This window comes from Scyliorhinus torazame, chromosome 12 (assembly GCF_047496885.1).
Source record: "Scyliorhinus torazame isolate Kashiwa2021f chromosome 12, sScyTor2.1, whole genome shotgun sequence".
Taxonomy (NCBI): domain Eukaryota; kingdom Metazoa; phylum Chordata; class Chondrichthyes; order Carcharhiniformes; family Scyliorhinidae; genus Scyliorhinus; species Scyliorhinus torazame.
Genome location: NC_092718.1, coordinates 66,511,132 through 66,527,735, shown reverse-complemented (window position 1 = coordinate 66,527,735; position 16,604 = coordinate 66,511,132). Strand labels below are relative to the sequence as shown.

General features: G+C 47.0%; 1 protein-coding gene across 2 annotated transcripts in view; it reads right to left on the bottom strand.

Moving 5' to 3' along the window:
* The window catches only part of plekho2 (pleckstrin homology domain containing, family O member 2), an 82,570-nt gene that overhangs the window by 14,340 nt on the left and 51,626 nt on the right, over positions 1-16,604 (bottom strand). The window lies entirely within an intron of this gene.

The following is a 16,604-nucleotide window of genomic DNA, read 5'->3' as shown; positions in this document are numbered from 1 at the left end:
AAGATGTGCAGGCTAGGTGGATTGGCCACGCTAAATTGCCCCTTAATTGGAAAAAATGAATTGGGTACTCTATATTTATTTATTTTTAAAAATTTAAATCAGGGAGGAGCAGATAAATGTCAAAATGAGAGTATAACAGTTATCTTGGAGAGTTGTGGAGCTGGAGAAGATTATGGAGAGGGTGGGAGGATTTGAAAACAAGCATGAGGATCAAGGCATTGTTCAATCAGGAGGAAATATAGATTCGCATAGAACAGCACAGGAATGATGAGCGATTGGAGCTTGGGGTACCAGTTAAGACAGCCGAGCTTCAGATAACTTCAAGGCTAGGAAAGGTAGAATATGGGGGACACGCCAGCAGTGTGTTGGAGTAATTGAGTCCAAAGGTAACAAAGGAATAGATGAGGGTTTCAGCAGTGGATGAGCTGAAACAGGGACAATATTGGGTGCTGTTACAGCGGTGGAAACAGGCAGTCTCAGTGATAATTAGAAGCTCATCTTGGGGTTAAACCTGATACCAAGGTTGCAAACAGACTGGTTTAGTCGTAAGCTGCTGTCAGCAATTGAGGAGTGGTGCTCGAAAACAATGGCTTTGATTTCCCCAATATATATTTGGAGGATATTGAGGCGCAGACTCCATGGAGGACAAGAAGTTTGACAACGCAGGCAGTAGAGGTGTCGGGAGAGGTGGTGGAGCAGTCAAGGTGGGTGCCGTCAGAGTACATGAGAAAAACAATATCTCTCTTCAAACCATTTCACCAGGGACAATACATGGGTGAAAGTTAGGATCCACCTGGTCAGGCCGACTCCATTGGAGGCCCAGTAAGTCTGACTGATTCCACTGGAGATGCACTTGAATTGGCATGCAGCCACCCCCCCCCCCACCCCCCCCCCCCCCCCCCCCCCCACCCACCCCTCAAGGTGTGAGGAAATATTCAGCCTGACAGAGACACATGAAAGCAAACCAATTTCTTCTCTCCTGTATTTTGATCCTTCATTCTCCATGCACGCTACCTGTAATCTTAATCAGTTCTGGTGAAGGGGTTGCACCTAAACCTTCAGCTTCGACAAAGAACAAAGAAAAGTACAGCACAGGAACAGGCCCTTCGGCCTCCAAGCCCATGCCGACCATGCTGCCCGACTAAACTACAATCTTCTACACTTCCTGGGTCCGCATCCCTCTATTCCCATCCTATTCATGTATTTGTCAAGGTGCCCCTTAAATGTCACTATTGTCCCTGCTTCCACTACCTCCTCCGGTAGTGAGTTCCAGGCACCCACTGCCCTCTGTGTAAAACACTTGCCTCGTACATCTACTCTAAACCTTGCCCCTCGCACCTTAAACCTCTGCCCCCTAGTAATTGACCCCTCTACCCTGGGGAAAAACCTCTGACTATCCACTCTGTCTATGCCCCTCATAGTTTTGTAGACCGCTATCAAGTCGCCCCTCAATCTCCTTCGTTCCAGTGAGAACAAACCAAATTTATTCAACCGCTCCTCATAGCTCATGCCCTCCATACCAGGCAACATCCTGGTAAATTTAAGGGCGGCACGGTAGAACAGTGGTGAGCATTGTCGCTTCACAGCTCCAGGGTCCCAGGTTCGATTCCCGGCTTGGGTCACTGTCTGTGTGGAGTCTGCACGTTCTCCCCGTGTCTGCGTGGGTGTTCTCCGGGTGCTCCGGTTTCCTCCCACAGTCCAAAGACGTTCAGGTTAGGCGGATTGGCCATGCTAAATTGCCCTTAGTGTCCAAAGGGGTTGGGTGGAGTTGCTGGGTTACGGGTATGGGGCGGAGTTCTGGGCTCAAAATGGGGGTGCTCTTTCCAAAGGCCGGTGCAGGCCCGATGGGCTGAATGGCCTCCTTCTGCACTGTAAATTCTATGTAAAAAAATCTATGTAAAAAAAATCTTTTCTGCACCCTCTCTCAAGCCCCCACATCCTTCTGGTAGTGTGGCGACCAGAATTGAACACGATACTCCAAGTGTGGCCTAACTAAGATTCTATACAGCTGCAACATGACTTGCCAATTCTTATACTCAATGCCCCGGCCAATGAAGGCAAGCATGCCTTCTTGACTACCTTCTCCACCTGCGTTGCCCCTTTCAGTGACCTCTGGACCTGTACACCTAGATCTCTCTGACTTTCAATACTCGAGGGTTTGACCGTTCACAGTATATTCCCTACCTGCATTAGACCTTCCAAAATGCATTTGTCACCTCACATTTGTCTGGATTAAACTCCATCTGCCATCTCTCCGCCCAAATCTCCAAACGATCTAAATCCTGCTGTATCCTCCGACAGTCCTCATCGCTATCCGCAATTCCACCAACCTTTGTGTCGTCTGCAAACTTACTAATCAGACCAGTTACATTTTCCTCCAAATCATTTATATATACTACAAAGAGCAAAGGTTCCAGCACTGATCCCTGTGGAACACCACTGGTCACAGCCCTCCAATGAGAAAAGCATCCTTCCATTGCTACTCTCTGCCTTCTATGGCCTAGCCAGTTCTGTATCCACCTTGCCAGCTCACCCCTGATCCCGTGTGACTTCACCTTTTGTACTAGTCTACCATGAGGGACCTTGTCAAAGGCCTTACTGAAGTCCATAGAGACAACGTCCACTGCCCTACCTGCATCAATCATCTTTGTGACCTCTTTGAAAAACTCAATTTAGTGAGACACGACCTCCCCTTCACAAAACCATGCTACCTCTCACTAATATGTCCATTTGCTTCCAAATGGGAGTAGATCCTGTCGCGAAGAATTCTCTCCAGTAATGTCCCTACCACTGACATAAGGCTCACCGGCCTGTAGTTCCCTGGATTCTCCTTGCTCCCCTTCTTAAACAAAGGAACAACATTGGCTATTCTCCAGTCCTCCGGGACATCACCTGAAGACAGTGAAGATCCAAAGATTTCTGTCAAGGCCTCAGCAATTTCCTCTCTAGCCTCCTTCAGTATTCTGGGATAGATCCCATCAGGCCCTGGGGACATATCTACCGTAATATTTTTCAAGACGCCCAACACCTCGTCTTTTTGGATCTCAATGTGACCCAGGCTATCTACACACTCTTCTCCAGACTCAACATCCACCAATTCCTTCTCTTTGGTGAATACTGATGCAAAGTATTCATTTAGTACCTCGCCCATTTCCTCTGGCTCCACACATAGATTCCCTTGCCTATCCTTCAGTGGGCCAACCCTTTCCCTGGCTACCCTCTTGCTTTTTATGTACGTGTAAAAAGCCTTGGGATTTTCCTTAACCCTATTTGCCAATGACTTTTCGTGACCCCTTCTAGCCCTCCTGACTACTTGCTTAAGTTCCATCCTACTTTCCTTATATTCCACACAGGCTTCGTCTGTTCCCAGCCTTTTAGCCCTGACAAATGCCTCCTTTTTCTTTTTGACGAGGCCTACAGTATCTCTCGTTATCCAAGGTTCCTGAAATTTGCCGTATTTATCCTTCTTCCTCACAGGAACATGCTGGTCCTGAATTCCTTTCAACTGACACTTGAAAGCCTCCCACATGTCACATGTTGATTTACCCTCAAACATCCGCACCCAATCTAGGTTCTTCAGTTCCCGCCTAATATTGTTATAATTAGCCTTCCCCCAATTTAGCACATTCACTCTAGGACCACGCTTATCCTTGTCCACCAGCACTTTAAAACTTATTGAATTGAGGTCACTGTTCCTGAAATGCTCCCCTACTGAAACTTCTACCATCTGGCCGGGCTCATTCCCCAATACCAGATCCAGTACAGCCCCTTCCCTAGTTGGACTGTCTACATATTGTTTTAAGAAGCCCTCCTGGATGCTCCTTACAAACTCTGCCCCATCTAAGCCCCTGGCACTAAGTGAGTCCCAGTCAATATTGGGGAAGTTGAAGTCTCCCATCACAACAACCCTGTTGTTCTTACTCTTTTCCAAAATCTGTCTACCTATCTACTCCTCTATCTCCCACTGGCTGTTGGGAGGCCTGTAGTAAACCCCCAACATTGTGACTGCACCCTTCTTATTCCTGATCTCTACCCACATAGCCTCACAGCCCTCTGAGGTGTCCTCCCGTAGTACAGCTGTGATATTCTCCCTAACCAGTAGCGCAACTCTGCCAGCCCTTTTACATCCCCCTCTATCCTGCCTGAAACATCTAAATCCTGGAACGTATAGCTGCCAATCCTGTCCTTCCCTCAACCAGGTCTCCGTAATGGCAACAACATCCTCTGTTGTCCTGTCTAACTTTACTCATCAATTCTCTATTCCTATCAAGGCACGGTGGCACAGTGGTTAGCACTGTCGCTTCACAGCACCAGGGTCGCAGGTTCAATTCCCGCTTGGGTCACTATCTGTGCGGAGTTTGCACATTCTCCCCGTGTATGCGTGAGTTTCCTCCGGGTGCTCCGGTTTCCTCCCACAAGTGCCGAAAGACGTGCTTGTTAGGTGAATTGGACATTCTGAATTCTCCCTCTGTGTACCCGAACAGACGTCGTAGTGTGACAACTAGGGGCTTTTCACAGTAACTTCATTGCAGTGTTAATGTAAGCCTACTTGTGACAATAATAAAGATAATTATTATTATTAGGACATGTAATGACCTCAGGACAGCACAGCGACACTGTTTAGCATTGCTGCCTCACAGCACCAGGGACCCAGGTTTGATTGCTGCCTTAGGTGACTGTGTGGAGTTTGCACTTTCTCCCTATTTTTGCGTGGGTTTCTTCCGGGTCCGGTTTCCTCCCATAGTCCAAAGATGTGCAGGTTAGGTGGAGTGGCCATGATAAATTGCCCCTTTGTGCCCAGCAATTAGATGAAGTTACGGGGTTAGGAAGGGAGAGTGGACCTAGGTAGAGCGTTATTATGGAGAGTTGGTCCAGACTCGATGGGATGAATGGCCTCCTTTTACATTATAGGGATTCTATGACCCTCCTGCTCTGACCATATCCATCGCTGACTTGCCCCTGCTTCAATTCCCAGGTGGAGCATCGGCTCCTCTCCAACTATCTGAGTTTGTCCATTCCTTAAAATCTGTCATATCCCAAACCTGTCACTAGGAAAACTGCTCACTACATATTTTCTTTCCATTCACTCAAACTAAAACTAACCAAACCTCAGCCCTGAATATTGTAATAGTATAACTTCCTTACTAAACCCACAGTATGTGATCACGCCACTACACAATTCCTCTTTTATTTTCCTCTGGAATTCCCCTACTGATAATTACTATCACTGAATCCCAACTTGGATCCTCATTCATGAGTCACAGAAAACGAGCATGCAGGTACAGCAAATAATAAAGAAAGCAAATGGAATGTTGGCATTTATAGCTAAAGGAATAGAGGATAAAGATAAGAAAGTGTTGTTGCAAGACGGTAGTGAGACCTCGCCTGGACTATTGAGCACAGTTTTGGTCCCCTTATTTGAGAAACAATGTAGTGACATTGGAGGCAGTTCAGAGGAGATTCACTAGGTTGATTCCAGCGATGAGGGGTTTGTCGTATGAAGAGAGATTGAACAGTTTGGGCCTATATTCTCTAGAGTGTGTTAGCACTGTTGCTTCACAGCACCAGGGTTCAGGGTTCGATTCCCGCTTGGGTCACTGTCTGTGCGGAGTCTGCACGTTCTCCCTGTGTCTGCGTGGGTTTCCTCCGGGTGCTCCGGTTTCCTCCCACAAGTCCTGAAAGACGTGCTGTTAGGTGAATTGGACATTCTGAATTCTGTGTACCCGAACAGGCGCTGGAGTGTGGCGACTAGGGAATTTTCACTAACTTCATTGCATTATTAATATAAGCCTACTTGTGATAATAATAAAGATTTTTATTAGAGTTTAGAAGAATGAGGGGAGATCAAATTGAGGTATACAACAAATCATTAAGTACATGAAAAGAAAAGGAAATAAAAGAAAATACAAAATAGGGCAACACAAGGTAGACAATGTAACTAGATAACACCGGCATCTGGTGAAGCATACAGGGGTGTAGTGTTAATGAGGTCAGTCCATAAGAGGGTCGTTTAGGAGTCTAGACTGGTAACAGCGGGGAGGAAGCTATTTTCGAGTCTGTTCATGCGTGTTCTAAGACTTCTGTATCTCCTGCCCGATGGAAGTTGGAAGAGCGAGTAACCCGGGTGGGAGGTGTCTTTGATTATGCTGCCCGCTTTCCCCAGGCAGCGGGAGGTGTAGATGGAGTCAATGGATGGGAGGCGGGTTCGTGTGATGGACTGGGCTGTGTTCACGACTCTCTGAAGTTTCTTGCGGTCCTGGGCCGAGCAGTTGCCATACCAGGCTGTGATGCAGCCAGATAGGATGCTTTCTATGGTGCATCTGTAAAAGTTGGTAAGAGTTAATGTGGACATGCCGAATTTCCTTAGTTTCCTGAGGAAGTATAGGCGCTGTGGTGCTTTCTTGCTGGTAGTGTTGACGTGGGTGTACACCTTGGAATTTTAAACAGCTGACCATCTCCTCCTCGGCCCCGTTGATGCTGACAGGGGTGTGTACAGTACTTTGCTTCCTGAAGTCAATGACCAGCTCTTTAGTTTTGCTGGCATTGAGAGAGAGATTGTTGTCGCTGCACCACTCCACTAGGTTCTTTATCTCCCTCCTGTATTCGGACTCGTCGTTATTCGAGATCTGGCCCACTAATAATAATAATAATAATAATAATAATAATAATAATAATCGCTTATTGTCACAAGTAGGCTTCAATGAAGTTACTGTGAAAAGCGCCTAGTCGCCACATTCCGGCACCTGTTCGGGGAGGCTGGAACGGGAATTGAACCTGCGCTGCTGGTCTTGTTCTGCATTACAAGCCAGCCGTCTTAGCCCACTGTGCTAAACCAGCCCCTGCTAAAGCAGCGTAAAGTCAGCAAACTTGTAGATGGAGTTGGAACCAAATTTTACCATGCAGTCGTGTGTGTACAGGGAGTAGAGTAGGGGGCTAATACGCAGCCTTGCAGGGCCTCGGTATTGAGGACTATTGTGGAGGAGGTGAATATATTGTGGAGGAGGAAATTCACAACGGGTTGTGAATCTGGGGAATTCGTTACCCCAGAGTGCGGTGGATGCAGGGACAGTGAGTAAATTTCTGGACAAGTTGGACAGATTTTTAATTGGCAATGTGTTGAAGGGTTATGGAGAACGGGCAGGACGGTGGAGTTAAGGCCAGTATGAGATCATCCATGATCGAATGGCGGAGCAGACTTGATGGGCCGGATGACCTAATTCTGCTCCTACATCTTATGAACTTAAGAACCATTGACCAGAAACTGAACTGGACTAGCCATATAAATACTGTGGATGCAAGAGCAGTTCAGAGGCTGAGAACCTTGTGAGTGACTCACCTCCAGACTCCCAAAAGCCTGTCCACCACCCACAGGACGCAAGTCAGGAGTGCAATGGAATATTCTCCGCCTGGATGAGTGCAGCTCCAGGAACACTCGAGAAGCCCGACACCATCCAGAATAAAGCAGCCTGCTTGATTGGCACTCCTTCCACAAACATTCACTCCCTCCACCACCGATGCACAGTGGCAGCAGTGCGTACCAGCTATAAGATGCACTAGAGGAACTCACCAAGACTCCTTAGGCAGCATCTTCCAAACTGCTACCATCTAGAAGGACAAGGGGAGCAGACACATGGGAACACCAGCATCTGGAATTTCCCCTCCAAACCATTCATCATCCTGACTTGGAAATATATCACTGTTCCTTCACTGTCGCTGGGTCAAAATCTTGGAACTCCTTCCCTAACAGCAATGTGGGTGTACTACACCTCAGGGATTGCAGTGGTACAAGATGGCAGCTCACCACCACCTTCTCAAGGGCAATTAGTGATAGGGCAACAAATGCTGGCCTGCCACATCCCCTAAAACGAATCTTAAAAAATGATTGTCAATAATTCCTTTTAATTATGTGTGGCCGCTCTTCAGAATGCCTTCCTGGCTGACCCTCAGAATGTTTATTCTCTTGGCAGAATCTCGAGCTGGTGTTATGGGTGAGGCGTTTCCAGAACCCCAAAATGTATCATGGAGTTCAACCAACCTCCCTCTTTAATGTATTTGTTGCTTTTCCGAGCACACGGCTTGTTCCCTAGGTGTGGGATTACAATTCTGGACATGTGGGTTTTTAAACACAAAACAATGCTTATTCCATGAACTCAACTTAACCTCTTAAATAAACATTTGATCTCTTAACACCCCTTACTTCAAAGATAACCCCAAAAATATTACAACACTAAATAATCCTTCAGTTATTCCTTTCAACATCCACGAGACTTAACACCTTTAAACAGAAACACATCAGGTTAAAGGCATTACTTTTATGAGTTTAAATCACCCAAATGATCCAGAGATAGTCTTTCATGCCAGAGATCACAGCAGATCCAGCTCACTGCAAACACAGGCACACACCCAAGCTCCTTTTCTCAAACTGAAACTAAACTGCAAAATGGCTGATCTAAAACCTAGCTCCACCCACACTCTGACATCACTGCATTTCTTAAAGGTACAATGCTTAAACATCCATTTCTTAAAGGTACCCTCACATGACACTGGGAAACACAACTTAAAAATAAGGGTCTCCAACTTAGATGGAACTGAGGAGAATTGTTAATCTTCGGAACTCTGTGACCCAGGGAACAGTGGAAGTTGGGTTATCGAATATATCCAAGGCTAAGTTAGAGAGATCCGCAAGGTAGCCAAGTGTTTTAGGGACAGGCGGGAAAGTGAAGTTGAAGATCAGCTGGAATCGTATTGAATATTGGAGCAGGTTCAAGGGCCGAATGGCCTATTCTTCCTCCTAGTTCTTATGCTCTTATGTTGTCAACTCCACTTGGCCGTCTACTCCCCATATCCCTCGATTTCCTGCCAGACGAAAACTCTGCCTTTAGCAGCTTTAAATATACTCAATCATTGTGTATGAGGGGTTAAGTATGTTGAAGACTGAGGTAGACATATTTTTAATAATTGAGGGAATTAAAGGATATGGGGATAAGGCAGGAAAGTGGAGTTGAGGATTCTCATGTCAGATCAGTCATGATCTCATTGAATAACGGAGCAGACTCAATGGGCTGAATGGCCTACTTGTGCTCCAACATCTTGTGGTTTTATGGAGACGGTGGTGTAGAAATAATCCTGAGGCCCAAGCTAATGATCTGGGGACCTTGGTTCAAATCCCACCATGGCAGCTGGTGGAATTTAATCTCAATTAATAAACGCAAATAAGAGTTCCTGTATGGGGACATCCCTTCGAGCACTGACCACGGCTCCACTTCCATTCCCCCCACCCATCTCCTCAAAAAGTCCAGGTAGTGGCTACGTTGAGAATGTGGAACCAAATGCGACACTACTTCAGTCTGTCCATCATGGCCCCCGTGTGCAAGTACCATAGATTCACCCCCGCGACCATGGAGCCCCCCTTTAAAAGGTGGAGACAGGACGAAGTGGTGTTGACAGTAGGAGATGGCAGAGTAGCAACCCTGGGGGAACTCATGGACAAGCTCCAACTCCCGGAAGGGAACGAGCTATGATATATGCAAGTCAGAAACTTCCTCCAAAAAGAGAGGTGCCATCCCCCTGGCAACCAGGACACTCCCTACTGGACAGACTTCGGACCGGGGCGAACTAGGGGACGATAACTGTGCTGACGGCTGCTGGAGGAGGTATGTTCACCTCTTGATGAGACACAGGAGAAGTGGGAGGAAGAGCTGGGCATGGAGATTGGGGAGGACTCTGGATCGAAGCACTGCACAGGGTGAACTCCACCTCCTCACGCGCAGGGCTGAGCCTAATGCAGATAAACAGAGCGCTCTTAATCAGAACTCGAATGAGCGGGTTCTTCCCGGAGGTGGAGGACAAAGGCGAACGATGCCAGGAAGGCCCAGCCAACCACACCCACATGTTCTAGTCTTGCTCCAGACTTGTCGGCTACTGGACAGCCTTTTTCGAGACCACGTACAACGTTGTGGGGGTGAGGGTGGAGCCGTGCCCGCTAGGCGGTCTTCGGGGTATCGGAACAGCCAGAGCTCTTTATGGGGAGAGTGGCAAGTGCCCTAGCCTTCACCACCCTTATCGCCCGCCAAAGACTCCTGCTCAGCTGGCGATCGGCAATGTCACCCAAGGCCGCAAACTGGCTGTCCGATTTGGCAGAGTTTCTCAAATTGGAGAAAATAAAATACACCATTCGGCGGTCAGAATACATGGAAGCTATTCACCAGCCTGTTCTATGACCTGTTCATGACCTGCAACCAATAAGCAAAGGCGGGGGGGGGGGAGAGAATAAAACAGTGGAAGGGGGGACGGACGCTAACAGGAACACAGGGCAAGCGGGAAAGGGGAACCAGAAGAAACAAAGAGAGAGGGCACACAGGGAGGCAACCACAACAGCAAGAACAAAAGCCAAACGCATTCCTCTTTCCCCCAGGAAATGTCTATCACCAATATTGGCTTGATCGCACCACTACTGACCGAGCTGACCAAGTCTAAAATGACATAGCTGTTCGACTGAGACTGCAGCAGGTCGTGAAAGAATCAAGTGGGAAAAAGCTACTTTACCTCAGCCTGACCAATCTACCTGTCACCAGCGTATCTGTCCATGACAGTATTGGTAGGGGTGACCAATGCACAGTTCTTGGGGAGACAAAATTGAGTTAACACATTGAGGATCCCTCCATTGTGTTGTGTGGCACCATGTTTAATGGGATACATTTCAAACAGATCTAGCAACTCAAAACTTTGAAGCGTTGTGGGTCAAGAGCCGCAGCAGTATTGTATTCAACCACAATCTACAAGCTCAATGACCCAATATATGCCCCACTCTGCCATTAGCATGAAGCCGAGGGATCAACCCTGGTTCAATGAAGAATGCAGGAGGACATGCCAATGGTGGCTGCCATTGTGAATGATGTTGTGGTTGATGGTCTTGGCTTCTTGGCACAGGTTGTTGGTGCCACATTAATGAACTGCAAAATATTAAGAGAATGGATGAAGCGGAGAAGAGAGTTGATTGGGCAGGCTCCTAGGTGGACATCCTGTTGCATGGAATGTCGAATATCCTGGTTATTTCGGGGAAACAGGGCCAGACAGGGAGTGTTCGGATATCCGGTCTTCTAAGGGGATCTGGGGACGCACTGCAGCCGACTTTGAGATCCGATTGGCATGCTTTTGCAATCTCAATTTGAAAGCAGGACGTTTCGAGTTTGACAGGGTACATTGTAGCTGACCTTTGTGGCCTAGGATCGGTTGGAGACCCCGACCATTGGTCTTCTGTTCTCTTGTCCTCGATGTTTGTTGAGAAGTGGTGGAAGCAGCTGGATGCATTGGGTCTTCGCCTCCCGCCGGGGCGTAGGTTTCTCACTATCTGCGCTTCGGGGGGGTGATATGGCAGAGGTTCAGGGGCTTCAATGGAACTCTGGAGGGATCTTAAATGCTGCTCAACAATCCTGTCATGGCTTCAGCCTTTCCAAGCTCTGTGGACGGTGATATTAACCTGCAGTTCATCAATAATCTGGAACTTTATCCCGTTGTGATTACGCTGTTGACTTAATCTTGACAAAGGGGCATGGTTAATGAGCACAGAGGCATTGTCGCCCGTTATCCTGTTCCATGGCGAAAATTATACGGAGTTGGTACATGAGGGTTGTTGAGTATTTACCTAGTTCTGTTTTTTTATATATGCTTTTACAAGGAGGCAGTACATTTTAGGTACCCTTCACCTTTGTTTATAGAGACGATGAGTAGCACCACCGCAGGGTGATGGGTAAATGGTTTGGTGTGGAGGTGGTTGGTATGGTCATGCAAGTCCTCACTGCGGGTGTGGAAAGACCCCAGTTCGAACCATCAGTGTTGTGTTTTTCTTTTGTATTTTTATCATTTTGGGATTAGGGACTCCTTGCCCGTCCCTATGAAGATGCGGACAGATCATGTATCCCAGAGAGGACTCGGTTCCTCGTGATCCTTCTTTGTGGTTGGCATCTCTGGTGATCTTGGAATCGGGGGAAATATGTAATGGCGCACCCCTGGGTGTGGTTGGTTAATCCTTAATTGGCTAGTCTTCCTTGGCTTGATCTTCAATATCTACTTGACTGCGTGGGTCGTGGCAGTGGTCACTTCATTGAATCGGTTAGGGGAGTAGTAACTGTGTTTACCTGAAGGGTATGTTGGTGATGGAGTAAGTTACCCTTTCCCAAGATATTTTTAAAAATTAGTCGAACACAATTTCTCTTTCTTAAAAAAAGGTTAACTTTACATGACCATACTATGAATTTCTAAGTGCATTGTTAAGACATCCTTAATAATAGATTCCATGTTTTCTCTCTCCATTTCTTGAGCAGCCGAGTTACATTTGCCAACTTTTGAACTGTTGCAACTGTTCTAAAATCTAGGGAGTTTTGGAAAATTATAAGCAGTGCAACCACCATCTCTGCAGTGAAATGCTTTGGATACAAGATGTGGTGTGGGAACTAAATATTTCAGGGTACCTGACATTTTGACAAAATAGAAACGGGGTGGAATAGAGGATGATATAAGGACAGTAGTCAGGAAGAATCTTTGCTGAGAAGAGTTGAAATTGAATCAACTTGTGTGGAGATTTTTAAAAAATAACAAGGGATAGAAAATATTGGTAGTTCATTGGCCCCTTAACAAATTAGATCTTGACTTGTATAATGAGGCAGGGCTGAAGACCAATCTCATAGTCAGGGTACTTCTGGGAAAGGATGATCGTAATACAACAGAAATTCACATTGAGTTTGAGAGTGATGCACCTATTTCCAAAACTTACAGTACTGAACTTAGATAAAGTCAATTACACAGGTATGAGGGGTGAGCTGCCCAAAGGAGATAGAAACTAGATTAAAATCTAGGGGAAAAGGGAAGTGGGCTGGGAAGTGTCGTTGAAGCCAAATATCTGCAATGATCATGATGAATCGTGAAGGAGCCTTGACATCAGTAGTTTGGAATGTGCTGGAATCTATTATAAAGGAACAAAGAACAAAGAAATGTACAGCACAGGAACAGGCCCTTCGGCCCTCCAAGCCCGTGCCGACCATGCTGCCCGACTAAACTACAATCTTCTACACTTCCTGGGTCCGTATCCCTCTATTCCCATCCTATTCATGTATTTGTCAAGATGCCCCTGAAATGTCACTATCGTCCCTGCTTCCACCACCTCCTCTGGTAGCGAGTTCCAGGCACCCACTACCCTCTGTGTAAAAAAGTCATAACAATGTGCTTAGAAGCTCATAGAATAATCAAAGTCAAAATGGAAAGTTGAAAGGGAAATCATGCTTGACAAATTTTGAGCTTTTTGAAAACACAACGAGAATGGTAGATAATGGGGAGCCAATAGGTATAGTAGTCTTATACGTGTGCTATACAAAAGATAATATACAAGATAAGTGCTCATGGACCAATCACAGAATTGTTACTGGTGCAGAAGGAGGCCATTCAGCCCATCATGTCTACATCGACTCTCCAAACGAGCATCCCGACTTATTGCCATTCCCCTGCCTTTTCCCCGTACCCCTGTATATTGTTTCTATTCAAATAATCAACTAAAGCCCACTTGAATGTCTTGATTGAACCTGCCTGCGCCACACTTCCAGGCCATGCATTCCAGATCCAAACCATTCGTTGTGTGAAAAAGATTTTTCTCGCATCACATTTGCTTCTTTTGCAACTCATTTTATATCTGTGCTCTTTCGTTCTTTTAAAAAAAAATTTAGAGTACCCAATTCATTTTTTCCAATTACGGGGCAATTTAGCATGGCCAATCCACCTACCCTGCACATCTTTGGGTTGCGGGGGTGAAACCCACGCAAACACGGAGAGAATGTGCAAACTACACAGACAGTGTCCCAGGGCTGGGATCGAACCTGGGACCTCGGTGCCGTGAGGCAGAAGTGCTAGCCACTGCACCACCGTGCTGCCCCCGCCCTCTCATTCTTGATCCTTTTACGAGCAGGAACAATTTCTCCCCATCTACTTTGTCCAACCCCCTCATAATTTTGAAAATCTCTATCAAATCTCCCCTCGGCCTCTTCTCTCCAAGGAGAACAGTCCCAACCTCTCCAATCTATCCTTATAATTGAAGTTTCTCATCCCTGGTACCATTCTTGTGAACCTCTTCTGCACTCTCTCTCGTGCATTCACATCCCTCCTATAGTGTGATATCCAGAACTGTACGCAATATTCGAGCTGAGATCTAACCAGAGTGTGGTATAAGTTCAGTGTAACCTCCTTGCTCTTGTACTCTATGCCCCTGTTAATAAAGCCCAGAATACAATGAGCTTTACTACAGCTCTCTCCGCTTGTTCTGCCACCTTCAATTATCAATGCAGATATCCACCCATTTAATTTCAAGAACTTTTATTTTCTTTCTTAAATTTAGAGTATCCAATTGTTTTTTTTTCCAATTAAGGGGCAATTTAGCATGGCCAATCCACCTAACCTGCACATCTTTGGGTTGTGGGGGTGAAACCCACGCAGACACGGGGAGAATGTGCAAACTCCACACGGACAGTGACCCAGGGCAGGGATTGGAACCCGGGTCCTCAGCGCCGTAGTCCCAGTGCTAACCACTGTGCCACCCCTTTCATTTTAAGAACTGACTCTAACACTACCTCCTTATCAATTATGAACCCTTCAATGACAGTTTTCTCCTGTCACCATGTCGTGGGTAGAATCTACCTTGGTAAAGACGGATGGATGCAAAGTATCTATTCAATACCTCTGTTATACCCTCTGCCTCCACGTATAAATCCCCTTTTTAGGTCACCAATCAGCCCTACCCCTTTTACCACCCTTTTACTATTTATATATCTATAGAAGACTTTGGATTTAACCTTATGTTGCCTGTTTTTCTGATAATCCCTCTTCACCTCTATTGAGCGGTCACCTTCCCTCTGAATCTTCTGGTATTCCTCTTGTTCTCAACTATATTTTCTACCTGACACCAGTCATAAGCACCTTTCCTTCTTTATCATAATTTCTATCTACTTTTCATCCAGGGAGCTCTGGGTTTGTTTGCGCTACCTTTCCCTTTAAGGGAATATACCTTGACTGTGTTCTTGCACATTTCTGTTTTGAAGGTAGCCCATTGTCCAACTACAGTTTTTCCCGCCAACCTTTTGTTCCAGATTATACAGTCCAGCTCCATTCTTGCCCCATTGAAGTTGGCTCTCCCGCAGTCAATCATTTATATTCTGGATTATCCATTACCCTATTATCTATCATTATCCTTAACCTTGCAATACAATGATCACTGTCTCCTAAATGTTCCCCCACTGACATGTGATCTATTTGTCCCACCTCATTTCGAAGAACCAGGCGCAACAGTGCACCCTTTATTGTTGGACTAGACACATACAGCTGCAGAACATTGGAGCAGCATGGTAGCACAGTGGTTAGCACAGTTGCTTCACAGCTCCAGGGTCCCAGGTTCGATTCCCGGCTTGGGTCACTGTCTGTGTGGAGTCTGCACGTTCTCCCTGTGTCTGTGTGGGTTTCCTCCGGGTGCTCCGGTTTCCTCCCAAGTCCAAAGATGTGTAGGTTAGATGGATTGGCATGATAAATTGCCCTTAGTGTACAAAAAGGTCAGGTGGTGTTACTGGGTTACGGGGATCGGGTGGAGTTGTGGGCTCTTTCCAAAGGCCGGTGCAGACTCGATGGACCGAATGGCCTCCTTCTGCACTGTAAAGTCTATGATTCTATGATTACCCTGAACACAATCTAGGAACGTATCCCCTCTCCATCCTTTCACTGGATTATCACTGTCCCAGTCTACATTCGAGCAACTAAAGTCCCCCACTATAACCACTTGTCAACATCGCTCTCTAATTTCCCTACAGATTTGTTCCTCTACATCCATCGTACTAGTTAGTGATCTATAGGCTGCACTGAGCAATGTAACTGCACCCTTTTTGATCATGAGTGTGAGCCAAATTGATTCTGTCCTTGAATCCTCTGGGACATCCTCTTAATAATAATAATCTTTATTATTGTCACAAGTAGGCTTACATTAACACTGCAATGAAGTTACTGTGAAAAGCCCCTAGTCGCCACATTCCAGCACCAAAGATGGAGTGATTGAAATCAGAGATGTGGGCCGGGATTCTCCGACCATGCGCCGGGTCGGAAAATCCCCTGGGGAAGGCATGAATCCCGCCCCGCCGCCCCAATGCCGGCTTCCCTATTCTCCGGCGCCGTTTATCGGGCGATCGCGGGATTCCCGCCGCACCGGTCGGGAGCCGTTGACAGCGGCTCCCCCCGGCGAAACTCCGGGCCTCGATGGGCCGAGTGGTCAACGGGTTTGGCCAAGTTCCGCCGGCGTGGATTACTCACCTCCCACACGGCGGGACCTGGAAGGTAAGTGTGCGGGGGCCGTCCTGGAGGGGGGGGTGGGGGGGGATACGACTCCAGGGGGGGCCCCACAGTGGCTTGGCCCGCGTTCGGGGCCTACCGATTGGCGGGCGAGTTAGTTCTGTGGGGGCCTACTTTACTCCACACCGGGCCCCTGTAGGGCTCCGCCATATTGCCTGGGAACCCCCGCGCATGCGCGGACATACGCCGGCCATTCCGCGCATGCGTGGAAATACGCCGGCCGTTCCATGCAT